The sequence below is a fragment of the Megascapheus bottae genome, chromosome 26 (genome assembly GCF_031878675.1).
Source record: "Megascapheus bottae isolate mThoBot1 chromosome 26, mThoBot2.hap1, whole genome shotgun sequence".
Taxonomy (NCBI): domain Eukaryota; kingdom Metazoa; phylum Chordata; class Mammalia; order Rodentia; family Geomyidae; genus Megascapheus; species Megascapheus bottae.
Window position 1 is genome coordinate 10,926,855 of NC_143534.1, and position 20,261 is coordinate 10,947,115.

Here is a 20,261-nt window from a genome sequence, read left to right on the forward strand (position 1 = left end):
TCTTGTATGTGGATTTAACTAAGTCCCATCTGGTATGCATTCTCTTGCCAGTGCATTTAAAACACTTTTCAGTTTTCTAGCTGCCTCAAAAAAAAAAAAAGAATTACAGTCAAAACTCAAGCACTAAGTCTCCTTGTTATATATGTGCCATTAAAAAATGTCCCTGGAGTTTTAAACACACTAAAAATTAAGAATCTGAAAATAGAAAATTTTACAGCTTCCCTAAGCCCGATTGAATAGTTCAAAGCTTAAGAGTGGCATTATATCAACCAGAGATTTATAAAATCAAGTCAGCTTCTTCCTGCTACTTAAGTCAATAAAGACTTTTTTTTTTTTTACAATCAGATGCTCATGACCAATTTTACTGGCAAGAGCTTACCAGCAGAAATTCCACTTAATTCCCCCAAAAGCTAGATGGGATTGGCAGTCCACCTGTGTGTCGTCCTTGTGAAGTATGACTCAGATGCATTCACAGAAATGAGACATTGAGCTCCTAAAAATTGGCTCTTTTAAAAAATACACACACACACACACACACACACGTTGGTGTTTTCCTTAACTATAGCCTGACCAAAGAATGCATGACTTCCCAATGCCACATTGCCTTCCATAGTGCTTTGAAATGACATGTTATGAGGGTCACTTCTAATAGCTCCTGAAACATGCCTCCTTGTCAAGAAGCACCCATCCAGACCCTGTACCCTGCATTGCCACAAACACCGGGGGATGTGTCAGAAAATCCCAAAAGCTTATTCTTGCAGAAGAAGAAGATTTTTTGCATGACATTTGAAAGCCCCTTGCTGGTTTCCTCCACACTCTCCTGGCGACCTTCAGCAGGCAGACTATTGTGCTTATTTTTAACAGGGTAGAAATAGATCATTCATAGGAACAACAGCTGAGGGAAGATTAGAATGCAAAACGGCAGTGACAAGAATATATTATACTAATGTCACCGCACATTATGGATTACCATCGTGTTTTGAAGCAGCTTCACACATCGTGCCTAATTGGAGTGGTAGGAAGTACTGATTCCTCTTGTTGACATGGAGGGTTTTTCTTCACACCCACCCCTGGGGTTTTCTTCTACCAGAAACAGAAAGATTCTGATGGAGAATGGCAGCCTTGCCCAATTCAGTGGAACTTTGAGGAAGCAGCTGAGGGCTAGGCTCCATGTTCCCTTTTCTCATTTCCCAGGGACAATCCAGAAAGTGTAGGAACTTACTCAAGCTCCTCCCTATCCCCTTTTCTAAACCAAACTTGCAAGAAATGGAAGTCTGGAGAAATGTCCACAATCAAAAGTGAAGTAGACACTGCCTAAATCATATTTAATTATGTGAAATAAAGAAGTCACATGCCAATAAAAGAAGACAGGAACACACATGCTGTTTAGCCTCTGGATGTCCCCTTGGCTCAAAGATCCAAGGTCAAGGAGTGATGGTACATTCTCCTTCAGGTAATGGTTTGGAGGTGATTAGATCCCTGGCTCCTAATTCTCTCTTCAGACATCATATTGTCATAAGCACTCTGCAGCTTCAAGGAAACAAAAGTGGGAGGTATGGGGGTATCTCTATGAGGAAATAGAACAATAATAGGCCAGTGCATTCTGGGGGGCCTATCTTCAGGCTGAGAAGGTTACAGGCAGACTCTTATCACAACAGATAAGGCAGAAAACCTGCTCAAGTATTTTCTGCAGATTCTGCAGCAATCCAGGTGTCCAAGGAGGATGAAACCCACCATGGCATGGTAGAGCTGCACTAGGACTTAGAAGGCAGTGCTGTGATTTGCCCTGCCTCCTCTGACATGATACAAAAAAAAAAAAAGATCACACAGAAAAAGGGACCAAGGACATTACCAAGTGAGGATTCTGGGTGCTGCACAGAGTTTCTGGCAAGGATGACAAAGACCAAGAAGATCAAAGCACACTAGGAAAGGATATAGAATTTGGGCAATGAAATAACTGACAATGAGAGTCATACAACTTTATGTAGCAAATAACCTATCATAAAAATATGCAAAACAAACTATCAACATGGAAGAGCAAAATGGGAGAAACCTGATTGTTTCAGCTTTTGACAATAGGCAAAAGCTGGTAACTCCACAGAAAATGTTAACCACCATAGATTTACAGTTAACTACCTATCCTATATTTCCTTCTCAATAGCCCTTATGAAAGCTTCTTGTGCAATAATGGGAAATTTTAGTGAATCTCTCAAAGAAATGAGTAACAAATGTTTAAACAGTAATAATCAGTGTAGAGAAAAGAATAGACATATATATAAGTAGACTTGAAGGAAATACATGAAACTTAGAAGGATTAGCCATGTTTATGAACTAGCAAATAAACTTCATTGTGTCAGCCTGGTAACTGGGTATTTATCAGGAATACCGGCATGAACACACACATAAATATGTAAACACAAACAGCCATTTGTAGGTAACAGAATCAGGACTAATTCTAGGAATATCAAAGAACAATGAGCACAACAAGATTTGCATTGGTAAAGCTGCTTCTCTATTCAAATGTTATTATAGCTAAAATGCTACCATGCGAAGTTAACTTTAATATATTTTATGTTGTGTGTTTTAGATTCACCCTTTGGAGTACAACACACCTGAGATTACTTATGTCTGCATTCACTAACACCATAGCAGGAATTAGGGAAAATGTTATAAAATAACCCTTTCTAAGTCTCAGTCCTAGGACTGAGCTATGGCTGTAATTATATATCTAAGGAACATGTTTGGGGAAAATGAACTCATAACTTACGTTACATCCTTGATATTTACCTTCCCCCTCTCCCCCAGGGCATTGTGTATTTTATCATGCAAGTGGCATGCAGAAAGGTCCTAATTCAATGAAACTTTAATTAGTTTAGAAGCTAGTAAATTTATCTGTTGTTGTCATTTGCTCATCATGTTTACACTTAAGCCCAGCTGTGGACTGTGCTAAGTAGCTATACTCAGAACTCCTAGCACTGGGACCTGAAAAAGTGATGGAAGTTGGGAAGAAACATTCTCACCCTTTCTCACTGGAATTAATTAAATCATACCAAAGCAATAATATCTCACATTTGCTATTGCTTCCATATGTCTGAGTTCAAGGTTCTCACACATATATTATCATAGACTCTGGTGTCCTGGCTAGACTTAAAATATTCATGTATTGGGACATTCATCTTATTAGGGTTAATTGGAGTCGTTTCCTGCGTTCTCCCTCCCCACCCACCGGGTAAGTTCAGGGAAGGAAGAAAGCTGTCTTGTGTGTAGTCAATTCTCTTTTTCTTACAAACTTCCTGAATGATTTGTGCGTTTGTTATCTTCCCATGTCCAAGTGCATTGCTCTTGTCTCCTCTCCCCAGCCATACTGTGTCAATATGTCCACCCCATTCCAATCCTTGACCCCACCTGCAGGAGAAAGAGGAAGCGATTGTGCTGGGATGGGAGAATATCATTTGCCTCCTAGGTTATATTTTCAGTGTATTAAATAGATCGGCTAAGTCAATGTTAGAATTATGTTATGGGAATTGTATTCCTGGCACTGCCAGGCTATTGAACTATAGTGCCATTGTGTACGTGGCTATAGAAAGACTACTGGATGGCCTGAGCATGTTTAACTTGTATGAGCTCCTCTAGCCACACAGACACGTACCTTCTAGGGGACTCCCTGAAGCCCTTTCCAGAAGCCTGTAATACTTAAATACATTTTTCTTCTTGTTAGAGCATTTAAAAATTTCATCTGAGTTTAGAGGTACCATGTACCTCAGACACTCAGGAGTCCCAAATAGTGCTTTAGAGACTCAGGGAGAATTTTCACTGGTCCATGAGAGAATACAAAAAAAAAAAAAGAGGAATTGTCTTCCTCAAAGTTTAATTCAATGTTGAAGACTAGATTTAAAGGTCCATTATTTTTTTTCTGGCTGTTTTTGTGTGTTTACATTTATGAATAGAACTCAGTTTCCTTCCTCCTGCCCCAGTGGCTTCCCTTAGATATATTTAAAAGTTAGATTTTAGATATTATTATTATTAGTCCATGAAACCCAGTACCCAGTTCTCTAATAGTTTTAAAAACTCCATTCTATCTTCTGCTGTGTTTAGCTATTTTAAGAGTGGCATCCTGGAAATGCCATTGGATAGTCCAGGGGACCATTCACTAGCCACTGGCCTTAAAGAACGCATAGACCCTATATAGATTCTCCTGAAAGGGTGCTTCACACAGCACATACTCATCACTGTGCACTGAGGCCTTCCCTCTCTCAAGCCTCACAGTGACCAGAGTTGCTGAGCATGCACACGAATACGCACACACACACCCCCCACACGCACATACGCGCACACACATGGAAATGAAGAAGTGCTGATAGAAAAGTGAAGAAAGAGAAGAAACGTGCCAGTAGTTCATGCCTATAATGATAGCTTCTCAGGAGACAGATCTGAGGAGCATGGTTCAAAGCCAGGTCAGGCAGGAAAGTCTGTAAGACTTTCACCTCCAATTAACCAGCAAAAAAAGGGTGGAGGTAAAGCTGTAACTCAAGTGGTAGAGCACTTGCCTTGAGCAAATAAGTTAGGGGACAGTACCCAGGCCCTGAGTTCAAGCTAGCACATGAGAAAGGGGGAGGGGAGGAGGGAGAGGAAGAAGATGGGAGAGAGAAGGAGAGAGGAGGGAAGGAGAGAGGGGGAAAGAAGAGAGAGAACAGAGAAGAGAGAAAGGAGAAAAGATAGAGGAAAGGAGAGAGATGTGGGGGAGAAATTCTGGGGAGAAGCATTGAATGATTATGGAGGGAGCTCTATCCTTTCTTGCATCATGATTCATTTTTTCATTCAACAACTGTTGACTATGTAGTAGACACGGTGCTAGGAGCTGCAAGACTCTCAGTGAATAAATGCAGGCATGGTTCCTGATTCAATCTCTATCAACTGAACAAGAGTTTTATGAGTCAGTAAGACAACACAAGGCAACTTTCTGCCAGAAAAGTGAGTTCAGGCACCAACAGAGTCTTGACATCAGAAGTTTTTACTTCTTTTTTTTTCTTTTGCCAGTCCTGGGGCTTGAACTCAGGGCCTGGGCACTGTCCTTGGGCTTTTTTAAGGCTAGCACTCTAGCACTTGAGCCACAGCACCACTTCTGGCCTTTTCTGTATATGTGGAACCAAGGAATTGAACCCAGAGCTTTGCGCATGCCAGGTAATCACTCTACTACTAGGCCACACTCCTGGCCCACAAGTTTTTGCTTCTGTAGCATAAGGTTCTCACAGATTCATGTGAACAAGGATATTGAGGAGAACCACCCTCCAAAACCATAACTATGGCTATGCAATTTTGGTTATAACCCCTCATGTACAATTCCTAGACCCCTTACCCTTCTCATTTCTGAGCAGTTTTGTTTGGAAAATTAAAAACCTAAAATACCATAAGATTAAAATCTGTGAGGTTCAACTTATTTTCTAGAGCTTCCCTCTTTCTGAGCCATGGTGACATCACTGCCCCAGTGCAAGCATCCAGGCTTATAGCAAATTGCCATGTATGTCCTAATTATCAGCAAGATGTCAAACAGGCATTTGTCAGAAGTAGAAACACCATCACAACCATTACCACAAAGGGCCATTTAGCAGTTATTTTGGAAAAGGGGAAGATTACTATTTTTTTTAAAGAGGAAACCAAGCTAATAAGCTTCTTGTCTGTACTCCTCACGAGAATCCCTATCAGCATGTCTCAGCTTGCAGTATTTTTAGTCATTTATAGGCAAATGAGGCAAGTTGGAGACATTTGGACCACAATAGTAATACAAAATATTTCTGGAAAGCAATTTTTCTATTTTCCCCCCAGCACTGTGCCTCTCAATTATGAAGTTTCTTCAATGAAAGCCTTGGTAGAGTAAAGCTCAAACAATGCTCACTAGAAAAGTGTATGCAGATGTTTATAATTTATGTAAAAGGCAAGACAGAAGGGACAAAGCAGGAGAATAAAAGACACAGGGTAACATAGCATTAAAAAAGTGAAGTTTATGAGAACAAGGGTGATCTCTGAAGACACTTTGGAATCAGTCTATGCACTATGTGCCACCATCACGTGACTCATGTGTTGGTAACAGATAGAAACTTTTAGCCGTATGTCCCCCCTGGAGATCTTGCCAAATCCTGTACTTCTTGACGTCCCTTTAGATACAGAGGATGAGAGGGAAGGGAGGGGAGCTGGGTAGTGACGGGAAGGCCACAAAGAATGAGCTGAAGGTCAGAAACGTTGAGGGTGTGAAAGGAACTCTTCTAGATTCTAAGGGTATTGGTTGTCGGCAAGAAATGCAACATTTCTTAAGTTCGCAGGTGATTGTTACTCTAAGTAGACCCATCAAAAGTTCATTTTAAGTTTTGAGCAGGCAATGTTGGGTCACAACAAAGTAAGTGCAAGAGTTTCACTAAGGCATAGGGCAAAGTTTATAAAAAGGGGTTCATGGACAAAGTGAATCAGGAAGCAGAGAAGAGAGTAGGGTGTGCTTCTTGGAAGGGCCAATTTCCCTGGACCAGGTTCTGAGCTCGAGTCTTCTACTTGTCCCAGAGCTGAGCATCAGATCCAGGGGGTAAGAAGACTTACATCTTCAGCACAGTGAAGTCTCAGCCTTTTTCGTGGCTGAATATTGGTCCATACATATGACAAAACAAGTCAAATCAATAGTTGAAAAGACATCAGAGCGCTTGTGAATTCTCTAAATTGCTGGGCAGAGTAGTGGGATTTCTGTGCCATGGCCCAGTGCCTGTGGGGATTAATGCTTTGGGAATTGATGCCCAATAGGTGCCCAGAGGAAGAAATGCCTTCTGCAGCAAGGAACTGGTTTGAGCTGCATCCATAGTTGGCTGGAGAGTCAGCTCCTCTACATTGACTTGAAAAAAAAAATCTTTACAGATTTTGAGATGAATTCAGGAACATGAGAATGAGAGGTGGACTTACCTAGAGAGACTAACAAAACAGAAGTTCATGTGATTCGGCCATGGTGGGCCATGTGGGATTGGGTGAGGGTAGGTTTCATAAGAGAAAACTCTTTAGATCTTGAGTTCAAAGGACATATTCTTAGATTAGTTTAAGGAGGATGCCACAGAAGTTTTCAACATAGCAAATGTTGCAATTTGGGTGGGTATTTTAGAAATAGTTAATTTATTATTCTGCAGAAGAAAAATGTATATGTACAATATATTGTTACTGGCACCCATAATGCTAGGAAAGGAGATACTAGAACTTATTCTTACTGTTTAACTATGACTTCCTATTTATTGGGCAAAGTCTCTGTCTCTTCTCCTCTGACTCTTCTCCAGAGTCTACCTACCTATAATTCACCTCTACTTCTATAATATGGAGAATGAGTAAAGAAAATATGATATGCAATTCAATCATAAAAATATAAAGTACTGTCCTTTGCTACTACATGGAGGGTCATGGGGCTTGAACTTGGCTTGGGCGCTGTCTCTGAGCTCTTCAGCTCAAGGCTACCACCCTACCCTTGAGCCAAGCCCTACTTCCCATTTTCCAGTGGTTAACTGGAGGTAAGAGTCTCAGGTCCTTTTGTGCCCAGGCTGGCTTTGAACCTTGATCCTCAGATCTCAATCTTCTGAGTAGCTAATACTACCGGTGTGAGCCACCACGCCCAGCTATATGGAGGAATTTGAATGATGCTGTTAAATTAACCAGGCGAGGAAATATTTATGTTCTTAGTACTTTCTGGATCAAAGTCCATTTTATCATAGCAGAAAGTATCTGTTCCTATTTCTATTTTGGATATCAAAAAACCAACTGGAAAAAAATGATAGAAGTGTTTCTGAATACTTGCATTAGTAAGCACTACGATTCCTTATTCCATATTCTCAGCATCTAACACTAATATCAGCCTAGGCAAGCCAATGTAGTAAGGAAATTTAACAATGCAATGGAATGTACAGTGCTTTTAGGGAACAAATTTACTGTAGTCATAGAATACTGTTGCATAATCAAAACAACTCTAAGACTCCACCTTACTCCAGTTAAAATGGCCAGGATCAAGAAATCTAATAACAACAAATGCTGGAGGGGATGTGGCCAGTAGGGATCACTATTACACTGTTGGTAGGAGTGCAAACTCCTTCAACCACTATGGAAAGCAGTATGGCAGTTCCTCAAAAGACTAAACATAGAGTTCCCCTATGACCCAGCAATTCCACTACTAGGCATTTACCCACTCATCCAGAAACAAGGACATACTAAATCCACTAGCACAATGATGTTCATTGCAGCACTATTTACCATAGCAAAGATATGGAACTGACCCACATGTCCCTCAGTTGATGAGTGGATCAACAAGATGTGGTATTTATACACAAATGGAATTCTATGCTGCTGTCAGAAAGACTGACATCACCCCATTCGTAAGGAAATGAAAAGACTTAGAAAAAATCATATAAAGTGAAGTAAGCTAGAGTCAAAGGAACATAGGCTCAATGGTTTCCCTCACTTGTCATAATCAGCAGAAACCTTGGGCTCTCCTAGCAGAGATTTACAATAGAGCAAAACCTAGACACGTAAGGCCATATAGGATGACACTAAATGAAAGGACCTCCAGGATATAGAAACAAAAGCCATATAATGAGTGATTGTTGTCCTTAATGAACTATGTTACCTTTCATCTCTTTTACTGTCTCTTGGTTATCTCATATTGTATTTTACCTTGTTATCTGATATATTGTATATATGTGTATTTGGTTATTTGAAATAGGCTAGGGAAGGGGGGGAAAACAAGATGAGGAGAGGGGAGGGAAATGGGGACCAAGACATGAGAAAGAGTATCAATGTTTGTGAAGTAATGTACCTTCTATCTGGTGAATATAACGTAACCCTTCTATTAATTACAATAAAAAATATATGAAAAAAGAATACTGTTGCATTTGTCCTGTGTGTCTACCAGTGCCTAAAGTGCCATGTGTGACAATGTGATGGCTCAGTTACACTGTGGGTAGCCCACTTTTGGGACCAGATTGAGAGAATAAAATCCAGGTCTTGTATTAACCACCATGCACGCAGAGAAATCAGATGTGGGGCTGCAACAGAACAGAGAGCTAATTGAATGAGTAACAAGAAAAAGAGAGGCCTTTTGGATAAAGGATGTAGAGCGTCTGTATAGTTGGCAAGGGGAGGGCTACTAGGAGAGTAGATATGTTGAAGTTATTCTTTTGGTACAGCTGGCTTGGTATTGTGTACAACATGGCAGCTCTAGGTAGAAGAATGAGGCCTGTGACTCACTGTGTCTGGAGAAGAGCTGAGCACACCATGCCTCTGAGCTCCTGGCCTAGGTCTGGGCAGAAAGAGGATGTGGGACAAGTATTGTCTCGTGGGCTGGTCCTGACAGCCATGAGGCCTGGAGAGCAGGTAGGATAGTTGCCCATGAAGGACCCACCTTCCTCTAATAGCCCAGACCTTGAATGCCAATCAAAAGGCATTTCTAAACAATCACATTGTTATGTGCAACATGGAGATGTTGATGATGGATTCATGGGTGATCCATCTAAAATACTACCAGACCCACTAAGCTTCAGTCCCCTTTGACTTATCTTAGGATAGACTGGGGAAAAAACGCCAGACCTCATTCAGCACAGTGACTCTGATCCAGTGACTGATCTCAACAAGATCACTGCTTCGTCATTTCTGGAAGCAGAGACAGCCAGCCTCATCCTAATAAAAACAGCAAAGAACTGTGATTTCATCTACAGGTTATCCACTTAGTAGTAATAGCCCATAAATTAGTAAGTGTCATTAAGTTTATGGGATTCTCCTGGGCACGGTGCTTTTTAGTTATCAATTTAGTTTATAATCCACTCCTTGTGACTTATAAAACCACACAGTTTCATATCCAGGCTGAAGTGGTTTCAGACACTAACTTCCTTCTACCCATGCATACAGCACACATGCAAACAAACAAAGTGAATCAAATACAAGGCCTATTGTCAGCTTTTCATTACAGTGTGTCTTGACTGTGTCTTGGTGGATGCAAGTTGTGAGGGTTTTATAAAACCAATGGATAGGTCAGAGGAAAGGGAGAGAAGAGAGAAGACACCCCGTTAATGAAAATAAAGTTCCTTTAAATTTTTCTGGCAGCACTAGAGATTAAATTCAGGGCCTCAAAGTGGCCAGGAAAGCACTGTGCCACTTGAGCCACAATCCCCCAATTTTAGTTTGTGTTTTTTTTTTCATATAGGGTCTTTTCTCAACTTTACCTGTGTTATTTATTTTATTAGACTATGATCCTCCTATCTCTGTGTCCCTAGCAGCTAGGATTACAGAAGTATGCCACCGCATTCAGATTGCTTGCAGGACGAACCAATGTACAGTAGCAGAAATGGATAGGAACCATGGCTGCCCTGGGAGGAACTTAGTCTCATCTAAAAATGCCAATCTTCTATAATCATCATAGGACTAAGTAAGAATAATTAAAGGTTCAGCTTCACTTAAGAAATATAATCACTTAAGAAATATAAAAGCAAAACAACAGGAAACAAAAAGAGCTACGGTATACTGAATGTCTTCTATGGTATACTGCTAGACACATAGTGTTCTCCAGATGCAGAGAGGACTGGTGACTGGCTGGAGGATACACAGCAAGCTGCAGGTGGAAGCCACTGGAACGCTGACTATGCCATCAACCTCCAAAGCCCAGTGTCTTCCACTGCCCTACATCATAACACATGTCATTTTAATGATATTTTATCTTTCTTCACTTAAATCACATATTTCAAAGATCTTTTCCACCTCTTGTTAAAAATCTAGCTACAACGAGGATTTTTTTTTAAAAGGCAGCCTCTTCAACAAGTTGTGCTGGCAGAACTGGTTAAACACCTGCAGAAAACTAAAGTTGGATCCTTCTTTGTCACCCTGCACTAGAATTAACTCCAAATGGATCAAAGACCTCGAGGTAAAAGCGACACACTGAAAACTTTACAAGAAGGAATAGGAGATACACTAGGCCTCCTTGGCACAGGTCGAAACTTTCTTAATAAGGACCAAGAATCACAAAAAATCAGAGAAAGGCTGGATAAGTGGGACTGCATTAAACTGCAGAGCTTCTGTTTGGCAAAGGACATAGCTAGTAAATTAATTAGGAAGCCTACAGAATGGGAGAAAATCTTCACCAACCATACAACATACAAAGGCCTCATATCTAAGATATATCAACAGCTCAAAAAATTGAATCACTCCAAAACCAATCTTCAAAGAAACAACCATCCCATTAAAAGATGGGCTAAAGACTTAAAGAGAGTCTTCTCTGAAGAAGAAATAAAAATGGCCTATAGACACATGAAGAAATGCTCAATATCTCTGGCCATAAAAGAAATGCAAATCAAAACAACTCTAAGATTCCACCTCACTCCAGTTAGAATGGCCAGGATCAAGAAATCTAATAACAACAGATGCTGGAGAGGATGTGGCCAGGAGGGATCACTACTACACTGTTGGTGGGAGTGCAAACTCATTCAACCACTATGGAAAGCAGTATGGCAGTTCCTCAAAAGACTAAACATAGAGCTCCCCTATGACCCAGCAGTTCCACTACTAGGCTTTTACCCAATTGTCCAGAAACAAGGACATACTAAATCCAGTAGCATAATGATGTTCATTGCAGCACTATTTACCATAGCAAAGATATGGAACTGACCCACATGTCCCTCAGTTGATGAGTGGATCAACAAGATATGGTATTTATACACAAATGGAATTCTATGCTGCTGTCAGAAAGAATGACATTGCCCATTTGCTGGGAAATGGAAAGACTTAGAAAAAATCATATTAAGTGAAGTAAGCCAGACTAAAGGAACTTAGGCTCCATGGTTTCCCTCATTTATCATAATCAGCAGAAACCTTGGGCTCTCCTAGATTTGCAATAGAGCAAAACCTTGATACATAAGGCCATATAGTAGGACGCTAAATGAAAGGACCTCTAGGATATAGAAACAAAAGCCATATAATGAGTGATTGTTGTCCTTCATGTACTATGTTATCTCTCATCTCTTTTGCTGTCCCTTGGTTATCTCACATTGTTACAGTATCTCACTTTGTTATCTGATATATTGGATGTATTTGTATTTGGCTATTTGAAATTGGTTAGGGAAGGAGGGAAAACAAGATGAAGGGTGGGGGGCAGGGGGAGGGAAATGGGGACCAAGACATGAGAAAGAGTATCAATGTATGTGAAGTAATGCACCTTCTATCTGGCAAATATAATGTAACCCTTCTATTAATTACAATAAAAATATATGAAAAAAATTAACATCTCAGGCTTAAATTTTGCAAACGATGTGTAGTCACTGCTGATAACTAACAGGTAGATCCATGGGGATGGGGTGTAACCTTTCTTCCTGGAGAGTAATTAGAAGCCTATAAGCCAGAGCTATGTTGGGGGTGAGGTCTGAGCGGTAGATTCTGAGGGTGCTGCTTGGGGCTTTCCACTTCATGCTCTGCTGTAGGCTGAGTCTTTCTTTTTACTGCAATCTGAGCCACAGAGGCAGAATGTAGGCCTGAGTTAGCAGATTCCCCCAATTTCCCATTTATCTGAGTCAGTGACTGTTCATGTCTTCATGCTGCTGAGATATGAAGAGCACGACTTTGTAGCTCATCTACACATCTCTCCCAGGACAAAAGTCTTGCTGATGACAATGACCAGTATTCATTAATAGGAAGTGGCTATGATTGTGAATGACCTATAGTGCCTAAAAATGGTCTGAAAAGGTCTAAACCAGTTGGGATGGTGGCTCATATCTGTAATCCCAGTATTTGGGGGTGGGGAGGTGATAGTGAGTCTGAGGCAGCCGGCTCTACAAGGTGAGGCCCTGTCCCAGAAACAAACAAAAAGGATGTTTCACTATTAGTCAATGTTATATTCCTAGCACTGAGCATAGTGTCTTACATATAACTACTAAGAATCATTTGTGGAATAAGAGATGGCAATATCTCAGTGTATTGGGAGAAGGATCATAGGTGTCAAATTCAGTAGCTTCTAATTGGTTATACAGATCAAGCTACTCAGAGGTGATGTGTGCTTTGATGTTAAATATGCAATCAGCCCCTGTCCCAGCCACAAAGTTGGAGGGAACCCTCAGTTCTAAGATGGGATGGCTCCCAGAGACCAGGCCAGAGGATAAGGATCAACTGGGCCCAGAATTCTGGATCTTCTTGGAGACCCTTGTTAAAAGCATCTGGAGTTTTTGTTTTGTTTTGTTTTTTGCCAGTCCTGGGGTTTCAGGTCAGGACATGAGCACTGTCCTTGGGCTTTCTCAAAGTCAGAGCTCTACCACTTGAGCCACAGCACTACTTGTGGCTTTTTTCTATGTATGTGGGACTGAGGAATTGAACCTGGGTCTTTGTGCATGGTAGGCAAGCACTCTACCACTAGGCCAAACTCCTGGCCCCAACACCTGGAGTTATTTTGATGCAGGTAGATCCCAAGCCACAGTGGGGGGGGGGGAATGCCATTCTAAGATCATTTTGATGTCAGCCTTTCACCAATGTAGGATGTAAATTCTATTGTCACTGCACTCCAGAGATTGTAATGCCAAACAAATCTGGAGTATAGAAAGGGCACATCGCCAGCTCTGGTCCCTGACTTGGTAGCATAGGGAGTCAGAGCACCTGTGCTTAGGTCCCCAGGCTCTGTGGGCTTTGCAGAGGGGTGGGGATGGACATCATTTGGGTTTTTGCCCTAGCACAAAGGGAACCAAATCCTTAGGCTCTTCCAGGGGAAGGGGTAACACTGACAAATGCAGTCCCCGACTCGTCCTGACTTCAATCTGGAACACACAGAAAGGCAAAGCTAAGCTGTGAAATTGACAGAAGAGTTGGACAGTCTCCTGTTGCTCAAACTATTTCTGAGTGCTCATTAAGGAGTATGACATGATCTAAGCAGATTGCTCTCCAACCTACAGTCCACTCTGTTATGGTAGCAAGGCAGGCAGATGATGTAAAAGACAGATGCAAAAAAGAAAAAATTGAAAGGGGCCACCATACTTTAAAAAGTATTTAGGAACATTAACAGCATTGTGAAATATTTCCTTTCTACCTTTGGGCAAGTGCAAGTTTAGATCATTGAAACTTCTGTTGTTAAAGGAGTCGATAATATTTTAAATGAGATTATGCTGTGATTCAAACCCTCGGGGAGTATGCTCTCATTTATGTGTGTTCTCCTGGGCTGACTGTGTATTTTATTTTCTATATTTCATCACTGGCATACCAGGGTCTTACAGGATGGAGAAGAGTCTATTCTCCTCTGCCCTCCCCCCACCCCCTGAAGTAGACAATTCCTAGAGAACACAGACAACCAATTTCCAACCCACAGGCGTACCTGCTCCTTAATCAGCTCCTGCAATCTGAGACACTATTGCCTGCCCTGTATCACCCCAGGATAGTGACAGCAGGTCTTCCCCTGCAGCCAAAGCTGGTCAGATTATACCACCACCAATCCTGAGCCAGCCTAGTAGCTTAGCCTGCCTTGATATTGCTTCCTGTGAAAAGCATAATCAAGGTTTTTTATGTCTATTTTCTCGTTTTTCCTTCTACCTCCTCTCTGACCCTGATACCTGTTCTGTGGCTGTGCATGGTGAGGTATGCCTCCTTCCCTCAACAACTGTCACTGATGACAAGCCAATGTCAGTCACCTCCACATCTGCTGGCTGCCCTGTGTCTGAATAAAAACACATATATTGGGCACAATTATTTACCTGGAGGTACTAGGGACTGAACTCAAGGTCTTACATTTGCTTGTCAAGAAAGCTCTCAGACCCTTCAAACCATGCCAAGCAGCCCTTTTATGCTTTAGTTAGCTTTACTAACATGGTCTTGTGCTTTTGCCCAGGCCAGACTCAGCCAGTGATTCTTCTGCTTTTCAGACAGCCAACATCTTGCCTTGCCACCTCAGTATGTATTAAATCTGGTCCTTACCAAAACCTACAATAAATTTTCCTGAATTTTAGTGAGGAAATCATTTCTGTTTATAAATCAAGAAGCATTCGCATCTGCTCTGAAAGCCTCATTATATTGCAAAACAGTGGTGGACTGGATGCTGGTGACAAAAAAGAAGCAATTTAATCCCAACTCTTGCTAACCCTGGGCAGATTACTTCAAGTGTTAGTGTCATTATCTGAACACGCTGACATGAACATCCGCCACATAAAGCTGTGAGGCTGAAGAAAGATGGCGGATGGAAAGGACCCAGCACATTTCTTGGCTCCCACTAACCACAATGCAAACAGCAGCATTTGACAGTTGTGGTTTTCCTCCAACCAAGAATCTCAGTACTGTCACTCAACAAGCTCTGACATGGCTGGGACCTTGCTCCCTTATCAGAGAGCCTCAGAAAGGCAGAGAGATTGAACAGGTCTCCGAAGCTCACACACAGAGAGCTTGCCTAGCAGCTCAGTGCCCTCTGAGTCTGATGGGAAAACATGTCAGGTTCAAAAAACATACCAGCCAGCATTCAGTCTGTGGAACAGTGAGCTGTGGGCGGCTATCTTTGCATCTCTTCATTTGTGCTCACTGTCCTGTGAAAAACTCCTCTCTGTGAAATTGGTAGAGTCATGATTTTTTAGGGATGAAGCATCTGCCTGGTCCCAAATGGGATTTATGAACTTGGAGGCATTTGCATGAACTGTTCATTGCAGCAGGAGGAACTGTCAATTCATTTTCCAGTTTTGAGCTTCAGTACTTATTTGAAAGCACAGCAAGCTTGCACTGGTGTTTTGATTAGCACTACGACCCAATTTTCCTTTTTTTTTCTTTTTTTCAAAATCCTCTGCCTTCAACTTTAACACGATTAACAAGGATTATTTTGTGTGTGCCCTGGCTGTCCCAGTGCTCTCATTCTACTGCAAGGAATATATTTCCAGTGTTTGTGGGTGGTTTTGTGGTAAACATACACATTATAAATACAAATAAAGGGAAGCAGTATGCTTTCCTATTAATTTCTAAATAAAGAAATCTTATTAGGGAAACAAGAGAATTAGATATACTGATTAATTAAATTATGTGTTTAATTAAAAATGAAACAGAAAGTGTATTGTGGTTTCTACTCCAGCAATTAAAAAAGCCCACTTTACTTCCCTAGTGCATTGATGCAGAAGATTTCAAGACCAGGTACTGGTGATTCAGGTCTTAATCCTACCTACTCAGAAAGCTGAGAATCCTGGTTCAAAGCCAGCCCACGCAGATACATACAACAGATTTTCTCCAGTTAACCACCAAGAAGCCAAAAGTAGAGGTATGGCTCAGGTAGTAAAGAGTCAGGCAAAAAAATTAAGTGAGAATTATGGTCCTGAGTTCAAGCCCCACTAGCAGCACAAAAGGAAAAAAAAGAGTTGATCAAATTTCCATATGCTTTCAACATAAATAGGGGGGAAAAGTATTTAAAATCTTTTTAATGATTTATATCTTATTCCTCATAAGTAAGCCCTAGTGTTATTCCCAACTAATAGAACTTGGGATCATAAAAGCTTTTTATCTTTTGAACTGAGTGCTTCTCACATTGATTTAATGGATAGATTACTTTTTTTTTCAGAATCAATTTTGCAACAAAACCTTTGGCTTTCCTTAACCAGGTACAGTTTATGCCTATTTTCAATTTCTTTATGTATTACTCCCCTGGGAGAGCTTATTCATAGAACATACGTTTTTTTTTTTTTTTTACAATTGCAGGCTAGCACTAAGATCATAAAGAAACCTCATGATAGCTGGGTGTGGTGATCCATGTCTGTAATTCCAGTGGTTGGGAAGCTGACACAGGAGAATCAAGACTTAAAAGTCATTTTGGGCTACAAAACAAAAAATCCAAATGAACACAAGCTATCAAATGCTTCTCCTTAGTTTCCTGAGCATGGAGACTCCACAGGCTTGCCTCTGCCACTAACTGGCTATAGCTGGCTCCATGATGCCTCTGCTTTGAAATGTTTCCTGGTCTCTTAAGTGTGACTCTGAGGTGCCTCCTCCTAATTCCAAAGTTCTAGGGGTGAGTGTTGGGGACTAGCCACTCCTGGTTCTTGGAACATGGGAATTTTTAAGCCTGCAGTAGATTAGGGCCAGCTGGTGGAGAGTGGTCTCATAGCTGGTTGTGCGAGGGCCAGACTCTGGTATGTGGTGTTCTTACTGCATTTGACTCCCAAGGTTGGAAAAGAGTGCAAATGAGATTGAATATAGCAGAAGTGCTTTTCCTGCTACCAGCACACAAGCATGGATGAATGTGAGCTCTTACTGAAATTGTTTCCTTCCAGTGCTTCCTTGGCATTTGTCTCAACTTGACAGAAATTGTGTTTAGCTAGCTCTCTGACAGCTAAGATGATTTCACCAGTGCTTGGTTGCTGGAGCAATCTAACCTGGGGAGCAAAGCTTTTGAATTGCAGAGTTGACACCTTTATCTCAGTTTACCTTCGAGAGAAACATATAGTTGTGAATGTCAAATCTATTCAGATGGCACCTAACTTAGAGGATGGCTGAGATTTACACCAGCCTGCACTTACATGGATTTCCAAGTAACTCACAATCAATAACTAATCTAAACAACAGAACCGTTTATAGCCCATTATTAAATTGGAACACGAAACGAGGAGGAGACTAAAAATTACCTTAGAAGGGTTACCCTGCAGCATACTTCAGTGTATAATCACAGGCAATAGATAGCTAGAAGGGATCGTTTGCACGAGAGGAAATAGGATTCTTTAATAAAGTAGCATTGGTATTTACAAGGCCAGTGGAAACTATTGAGGCTGCTTAGCAGCCCAGGGTGCTAATTCATTAGGCTTTTCCTTCCATGAATACCTTTATCTGCAAAAGAGGCGCAGAAGATAAGCTACTGTGAAGAGATTTGTAGAGACAATTGCAAAAGAGAATCCGTCTGCAAACCTCAAATGCTCTGGGTGTTGGAGAAGCTTTGTCTCACCAGGTTAGGCACCTGTCTTAGCTCATGGCTCACACCTGTCTATTCTGCTTCTAGAAAGTCTGGTATAGTTGTCCCAAATCCTATTCAACCTGTAGCCTTGTCCCCACCCACTTGTCTTGACAGAGTACAAATAGTTATAATAGATTTAGGGGGTATTTCTCTTGGACTCCATGTCCAACATCCATCTGTCTGTCCATCTGCATCCATCCACCCATTTGTGATTTGAATGTGGCTTGTGTTCTCCACAACCTACATTTTCAATGGTTTCAACTGTTCATTGATACCCAAGAACCATAGTATCATCAAAGCCATGTGTCTTCCCACATGGGTGACTCAAGCAGGATATGGTAGCCATTCTACCCTGCCAGAGGCTCCTTCTGTCACCAGCAGATCCCCCATTCTATCCACCTGTGTCCTCTGCCAAATGCCATCTGAGGAGAGAACCTTGTGAAGACCAGGCTCTCTAAAACCTGCCTCTGAAACCAAAGTGTCCAAAAACTTCCTGAAACATATAATGATGCTTTCAGCCATGCTGTGGCCACCACCACACCAAAGCCTCTTTCTAGGAATGACCTTAACTTGATTCACCAACTTCACCTTCTTTTCCAGTCCTGGAGCTGGTTTTCTGGAGGCAGCTCACTGGAGATGGAAGGGTTTATCACGTGATTGATTTGCCTGATTTCCCACCCATTATTCTTTGTTCCCCATTGGGCCAGCCAGCTAGTGAGCAAGCCCCATGCCCAGTTTGAAGTCACTTATCAGCACATTTCCCAAACAGGATGGGCTAGTCCAGAACCATGTTACCTGCTCTAAGACAACAAAGCCTCTTCCCCAAGTCCTGTCCTGTCAGCATGCTGGGAATGGGACCAGGCCTGTTCTATGTTTTCAAACATGCTAGCTTTGATGGCAGCAGCTTTCATGATGATTATCTCCCTTAGGGTCTTGGCCTCAAAACATCTTACTTATGGTGGATAAAAAGTTGTCCTTTTCAAGCATTTTCCAAAAAAAAAAAAAAGAAAAGAAAACGAGAGTATGGTTTTACTGGAAATTTTTACTTGTGGGGAAATATCCCTTAGCAAGTTGTCATCACCAACATCGTGGATTTATTGAGGGGACTGGGAGTTCAGGTGTCCAGGTACTTTCCAAACCCTGTTTTACATTGACTTTCTATGTCCATAGATTACCCTCAGGAATCCACAACTTCCTGCTGGTTTTGTGCACATGACACAGTTTCCCCCCACCCCCACCCCCTACACAAATGAAATAGAGCTTGGTCTATTCTGCCAGAGCAGGGGCCACGTGCTCAGGGAGGGAGAAGCAGACAGACAGAAGAACCGTTGAAATTATTCTTGAACGGATAGCCATGCTGGGATTTTATGACCCAAACAGTAAGTATAAGATAGTAACACTCCACCACAGAGCCAGATGGCTGCTGGGAGAATATTTATATCAGAGGTCTAGAATCAATTACAAGGGAAAAATCATGGGGAAGATTCTTTGACATAGAAGCCTAAGAGATAGTCTTTTTTTTTTTTTTTTTTTTTTTTGGTCTATCCTAAGGCTTGAACTCAGAGTCTAGGCACTGTCCCTGAGCTTTTCCACTTAGAGTGCTCTACCACTTTGAACCATAGCTCTGTTTCTAGCTTTGTGGTAATTAATTGGAGATAAGAGTCTCCTGGGCTTTCCTCCCTGGGCTGGTTTTGAACCATGGTTCCTCCTGAGTTGCTGAGATTATAGGTGTGAGCAACTTAGTGTGGGGCAACAGTCTTATTCTTGAATGAAGTTTCAAAGACTGCAGGCCTATCACCTCCCCAAAGAGAATGTTTAGAGTCTTTCTAGAATGTATCTAAGTCCTATTACCTACAGCTTTGCCCCACACAGAAGCTACAAGGTATAAGCTACAAGCAATTTTGTAGGCAAGACAGAATTCCTAGAAACCTAGTGGTGACACTGGAGCCTGAGCACTGTGACTGGACCAATGACATGCCAGTGGCATCTCACACTGTGACTGTGCCAATGACATGTCAACGGCATCTCATGACGCAACCCTTTGCAGAGACCAAAGTAAGGATCAGACAGGAGCTGTGGAGCCAGGTCAAGAAGAATGTGACAGTGCTGGAATTCCGATGCATTGCCTGTGCCAGTGCCCCAGGAAGCAGGGACTTTCGGTTACCATGGGAACCATACTGCATGGAAGTTTTCTAACTTTATGAACTGTAGCTAATACACTTGTAAGATGGGTTCAGAACTCTGCCTTATGTCTGTCATCAGTATAAATTCCTAAGCTTCAGATTCCATGAAAGAGAATTACTCAAATGAATATCCAAACTAACACTGA

The 20,261-nt window shown here is 41.6% G+C and overlaps 1 protein-coding gene across 1 annotated transcript in view; it reads right to left on the reverse strand.

Moving 5' to 3' along the window:
* The window catches only part of Frmd4a (FERM domain containing 4A), a 411,101-nt gene that overhangs the window by 261,872 nt on the left and 128,968 nt on the right, over positions 1-20,261 (reverse strand). The window lies entirely within an intron of this gene.